A 7164-nucleotide genomic window follows, 5' to 3' on the forward strand; every position below is an offset into this window, starting at 1 on the left:
GATTTGTTTTTCAATTTCAGCGAACTCAATGATTTTTCGACTCATTTTGTCTTTGGGATCTTCAGTGAGTCTGAGATACAATTGGCATTCTTCTACAGACCAAAATTCTTTGGAGCGTAGAGACTCAACAATTTTATTGTTTGAAATTTCTTCAACCAATTTTGAGTCATCTAATCTTGGCATTGCGTTGACTGAATCATTCATGGGATTCATTTATTATAGGTTGGATCGCACCAAACACAGATTGTTAGATCTTTTCGTGTTTGCCTACTCTGATACCAATTGAAAAGACGAGGGTACCCAAATACACCACAATATTTAAATTATCCATCTATAAGTACTCTTACCGAAAGTGATTGTCTATGGACAAAGTCGAGACAATACTATAAATCGGTATTCACACTTTGTGCGATCGTTTATGGATACAAGATAGAGACAATACAATAATCAAAGTGTGATTAATTGATAATAGGTTCGGACTTATCCAAACTCTATAGGATCACTATCAAGTAACACGGAGTTAACATTTGTGTAATTTACTTTAAATTATAATAACAACAATTATGATTGAGGAAAACAAAAGTAAATGACACAACAAGATTTTGTTAACGAGGAAACCGCAAATGCAGAAAAACCCCGGGACCTAGTCCAGAATACTCTCAAAATTAAGCCGCTATACAAAATCTAACAAACTTCGTATAGTTGAGACCAAGCAACTAAACCTATAGTTCACCTAGTTACTTCAGTATCCTTGCACTTCCGACATTCAATAAGTGCACGCACTGGAACAATTCCTTTGGATCGTATTCCAAACAGTAAAGGAACAACAAATCTATTTGGTAACAACTCTCTTGATTGTTTCAAATGAAGATATCTCAAGTCATAAGCAAAGGATCCTCCATTCAAAAAATAAACTCCTTTGCCTGGTCTGATCAATCTATCCAATAACTACCGAAGTAACAGAGTTTAGATTTGCAATCAATCAATATAGAATCAAACAAGAAACTATAAGGTGATTCAGATCTTACACAATTAAACAATCGAATAAATCCAATTCTAGTTGGATCCCAGCCGATCAAGATTTGGGCACACCCAAAGAAATAAAAACCAAATCAGAAATCTTCTTTAATCTTCAATTAACACCTGCACAACACCACTTGAATCTCTTGTGATCAATCACACAGAACGGAGTCTGTTAACAATGGATTATCACAAGACGTCTTTAGATCTACAAAAAGTTCTAAAGATCCCATCGAAATTTCGATTTAGTTTGAGTGAATCTTATATCAGAAGAGAAGATTCTCAAGAATAAACAAACTAGGTGCAATCAAAGTTCAACAACCGTTAGTCAATCAAATAAAATCGAAAACTAATAACACTGCATTTATCTAGTTTCCCACCAACGGTACTCGTAGAGCTTCTTGATCCCACAGAAGTCTTTAAACGAGCGGTCGTAAGAGATTTCACCTAATTAGGGTACTTTCCTCTCCGGATTGATGGCTCCACCAGTAACGACACAAAGAAGTAGTTTTGCTAGCTCTTAGGATAGTTTGCTTGAAAAAAAAACTTGGGTATTCATAGTCCAAGGATGTTTGGACACCAAGGAATTTCCAAAACCGAATTATTCTTAAGATATCCAATAAATGCCCGAATCGGTTTTCATAATTATTGGAAATGCTTTGTCCAATATTTCCGAAATCTCACTAGAAAATCTCTAATTAGTAAACGCACATTACCAATTTTTATTTTCCAGAGATATGCAATTAATTGCTGGTAATTAAAAGCATATAAAATTAATAACCTTAATTAAAAGATTCTTAATTTATTTCGGTCCAAGATCTCCTTGAGTTATTAAGAAATATCTTTGAACAATAAAAGATAAGAGTTACTGAACATGTTCAAAGTATGTCTACATGATCTTTTATTTATTGTAAATCCTTTTTCATATTTACAATCTTGGAAACGATTATACCACACTTCCAAACAAGTTTAGAATTGGTCTATCTGTATTCCAAGAACAACTATGTGATTGATCAAATACCAATACACTAATCATGGGTTTACGGTTCTACCAAACACAAGGATCGGTTCTACCTTAATATGGTTACTATCAGTTACTAGGATCGGTTACTATCAGTTACCAGGACCGGTTACCATACTCTTATGGTATTACTTGTGATTGGTTACAAAAGTCACTAGGATCGGTTACACCAATTACCAGGACCGGTTACGCCAATTACAAGGATCGATTACACAACTTTTTTGTGATTGGTCATACCAATTACTATGATCGGTTACACAAATTACAAATACCGGTCATACCATCTTAGGTGATTACTTAGGATCGGTTACACTAATAAAAGTCATACCAATACATAAATCAGACGCTGTAATTAGTTTTACCAAGATAAATAACAAGTTATGATCGGTTCTACTAACTCACACATATTGGTAATCCAAAGATATGCAATGAATAACAATACCAATAAGCCTAGCGATTTCCTTTTCGATTCATAAAACAAGTTCATGAAAGTACTTCCTTTAAAAAAATGTAAACATTGTTTCCTATGATGAAATCTTCACCTTTACCCATACACATAATCACAATAGCATTTATACGATTATGTCGATGTCTTATATACGAAGTTCAAAAGATAAGTGGTATACTTCGTATTCTAATTCCTTAACACTATGTATTACTACTAGAGTATAATCATTACAGCTTCGCAGTTACGTTTTCAATATAGCACGACTTGGAAGATATGTTAGAAATGAAACACTTCAAGTAAAAATATTACTAACCTCAAGAGGAAGGATGATGTCGTCGTTGTAGCTTGTTACTTCTTCACATTCTTCAGGTCTTCGAGTAATACTTGTATGTCTCATAATCCTAATCTTTCTAGCCTGACCTATACGAAGTTGTCTCTAGTACATAATCAAGCGACTCTTTAATTGAGTTTTGATTCACTAAAATATGACAACCAAACTTGACATACCAACGCTTGGTGGGTTCAACCAAGCTACGCTCTAATAGTATCTTTCAAGTCGTGTTATATTGAAAACATAACTTTGAAGCTTTACATATTGTATAATACTCTAGTGATGTGACATGATCATAATAGTATGATCATAGTATTAAGGAATTAGACTACGAAGTATAACTCTTATCTTTTGAACTTCGTAGATATTACATCGATATAATCTTGTATATAGTGTTATAATTATGTGAATGGGTTGGTTGAAAGAGATGTAGAGTCCTTAGCTGAAAGAGAGTCATGCACAATATTGGTTATCTTATTCTCCAAACAAGTATTATCCGTACCATGCAATAACTGTCTTGACTCACCAGTGGTCATTCCATGGACTCGAAGCGATTTAACTCCTGAAGAAGCGGGAGGAGTATTTGAATTTGAAACTAGTCTGTTATCAAATTCATTAATCAACTTGATATACTCCTCAATTGGTGCCTTATTTTTTTGGGTCAAATTTGAAATCCCATTCATTTGAAACAGCTCATTTTTGGTCACCATCTTCCACCATGAGAATCTCAGGGATTTTCAAAAAATCACCTTTGACAAAGATCCTGAAGAAATTGTAAGATGCCATCTTTAATGAACTCATAGCAATCTCAATGGGTCCCCCCAATGAATCTCCAACAGTTCTGAACAATCTGGAGTTCCAGAACCTATGTGGAATGTCATGGATTTTTAACCACTTCCTATACTTCACCATAGCTTGCAAAGGAATGATCTTATCCTTAGTAGAGACATGACCTAATATTGGACTGACCACCTTCTTAACATTGGAAACCTCCTTCCTGCACGATTGAGTAATGTGAATAATTGCACTATCCACATAGATCTTTTGTGGCTTCCATAGATCAAGCCAACAATCTTTGTCCAATGTGATCTTAGCATTTTGTTCATCCATAATCTCCAGATCATGAAAGAATTCCACTGCATTTGCCTTCTCACCTTCCTCGCAATTCTTTGCCAGCGAACAAATCCTTCCACCTGGATGAAACCTTCAAAAGATTGCTGATGTGATGAACTCACTGGCAAAGCTAGTGTAAAGTCAGTTCTAACCGGCACTGACTGAATGGGTTTCTTGAAAACTTTGATTACCTTCAAAATCCTCATAATCTCCTTGCAGAGAACAACCCAGTAGTAATTAAAATCACCCCATGGGATACAAATGCATAAGACTTATCATCATCACCTCTTCTTACTCTTGAGATCCTAAGGTATCTCCTGCATCATTCTCCCTGATCTGACATAAATATAATTATACGCCTTCTCTCTTTGGCCATCTTCTCTTCAGGCACTCTGTACTCTGAGCCTCCCCTAGAACCTCTACCAACCAATGAGTAACATCGGTCGTGAAAGTAATCCATGAATTAAACCACCTCTCTTCCTCTCCTCCAATCTTAATCCCTGAGAATCCATTGAAACCAAGAATATTTTTTTCTCAGGGTAGAGCGTTTTTTTCGCTCCTTCTCTCTCCATTTTTTGGACCAAACGGAGTTGATGTGTGATAATTAATGATGCAATATCCAAAGGTTATGAAATGCACCCTAATCATAGTAGTCACAGGATGACCTCGTCACAGCGTGAAATAATTCATTCATAGGTGCTTAATGTTTTTACTTTGAGGAATGATCCGTTCACACTTTTATCTCACACGGTAGACGTCAGTTTTGTGGACAAACCGTAACGCATTTGAAGCTAATATTTTGGGAATATGTTCTTCTTACCAAGTCCAGATGCCTACCAAAAATGGACACATTCCGAAATATATATATATAACCTCACAAACCACCGGTCTTAATTTCAATGGCTAAAAATCCGTTGATTTTCAATGTCTCATTTTCAAAGTAGTAGATGTTGTTGGTGTTATACGTCGAGCTCATTTTCGGTAGGAACCTCGAGCTTTGTAAAAGGGGCATATCCCCAAAATATTAGTTTCAAATTCGTTACGAATTGGTTTGTACTCGCAAAAATCATGTCCAATATGTGAGATAGTGTGAGATTAAAAGTGCGAGGGCATCCCTCACTTACTTTTCTTTTTTCTTTTTGTAAATAAATAAGACACGAAGAAGGAATGCGTTGCCCCTGGAGTCCTGGACCTTGTTTCCCACAGCCAACTCTGCTGCACATGATTATACAACTTTATATCAAGTGGAGTTTTAAGAACTCTCCTTTTTAAACCTTGCCTATTTCCAAGTTCATTGAAACTCCACCTCTGCACCAAGTAAGTGAATAGATCGAGATGCTCTAAAAGACTGAAACCTTCCAATACGATGGACAACTTCATTGAAACTTGCAGTCCAAAACTGAAAGAACAAAAATATTTTCAATTTTTAAAATAAAAATTAAAAGAAATCTATCGGTTCCTTTCCTTTATTTTTCCCTTTTAATTAGAAAAACAACAAATACTCAATGTTGCACGCCACGTGCAACGGCACTGTTAATAAGATAAGTCCACAACTCCATCACTGTGTGCTTCATTCTTCGCCTATATAAACCCGGGCATGTTATTCCAATCTCATGCTCACTTGTAACTTCGCTAATATCTCTGAAGAACCACACCATCAAGATGAACTTCCCGAGAAGAAATTAATTATCAGTTATGAAGAGAGTAAAAGTTAAAGTTAAAAAGATTAAAGATAATATTGGTTCTAAGATACATGGTCACGACCACGAACACGATCCTGAACTTAATCTCGATGATGACGACGAAGAAGAAGAATTTCTCGAAGCACTTGAACAAGATGCACAAGTTCATGCAGAACCTGATAACGTAAATGTAGATGAAGAAACCAGCAAAAAACCTAGTTACAGTGAAAAAAATCACTTCAGCAACGTCTCCCGTTGCTGATTCTGCAGCCTCAACTATCTCTGGTACAGCAATTTCCGTCACTTCAAAACTTGGGTATAGTGGAGATGGTAAAAGTAATGTTCTCGCACATGATACTAAGCTGATGGAAAAAGAATGCACAAGCATTGGTGACGAGACCAAGCCGTTCACTCCAGCAATGGGTGATTACGGACGGAAAATTGCTATACCGGATGAAATGAATGTGGATGAAGAACCAAATGGAAACACCAGTTACACTGAGAAGATCCCTTTTGGGATGTCTCACATTGTCGTTTCTCAAGCAACAACTAAAATGGGTACCGCGGATTCCGCAAATGCTGTCGTCACCTCAAAACTTGGGTACAATGGAAATAACGATAGCAACATTGCCACAAATGATATACCGTCGGAGGGAAATGAAGGCATGAGCATTAGTGAACAAAGCGAGTCAGCAACTTTAGAAGCGGGTCTGCGACCTCTGCTATTGCCGGTTCTGCAGCATCAACTTTACTAGTACAGCAATTTCCGCAAAAAATATTGTCGCTTCAAAACTTGGGTATAGCGGAAATGACAATGGTAAAGTTGTGGCAGAGGATACAAATTCGATAGACAAGGAAGGTACAAATATAGCTGAGCGAACCAAGTTATCGAATGCAACAGAGGGTGACTATGGACAACAAATTGCTGCGACTGGAAAAGTAGCCCTGGTTTCTGAGAAAGATGCAAAAGCTGGAATCATTGCTGTGTCAAACAAAACTGGCACTGACACAGATACCGGAATGAACACGAATTTTACGACGGATCTAGGTACTGAAACGGGTACTGGTGGAGTAGGTTTTGCAACCTCATTAGGAATAAATTTGTTTAGATGAGATTTTGATTATTTATGAGGTTTTTCTGGGTCCTGCAACTCTTATGTCTTTAAATTTGTAAACTGGTCTTCTAAAGAAAATCTATATACTCAATGCAATAATGAGGTTTCTTCTAGGTCCTGGGCATTGATCCAAGGGGTTTCTTTTTTTCAAACTATTGGTGCAAAGCTAGGAGGTTTAATTCAGGTTTCTCCATTCACGGCTAATGACTGAGACATCTCTGTTATGAAACTCAAAGTTAAAGAACCACTTTCTGTTGGTTTTTCAAAGCTTCATATCAACTTCAAGAGTTTTCCCTTCCCTGTTTCGGTCTCTCTTGCTGTTGATCAATCAGAAAACACGGACGGTAGAGATTATACCTTGGCCCACTTAGTTGTACGCAGCCAGGGATGGCAACAGCCTTGGAAACATTATGTGGACAAGCGTACGGAGCAGG

The sequence above is a fragment of the Papaver somniferum genome, chromosome 8, assembly GCF_003573695.1.
Source record: "Papaver somniferum cultivar HN1 chromosome 8, ASM357369v1, whole genome shotgun sequence".
NCBI classification, from domain to species: Eukaryota; Viridiplantae; Streptophyta; class Magnoliopsida; order Ranunculales; family Papaveraceae; genus Papaver; species Papaver somniferum.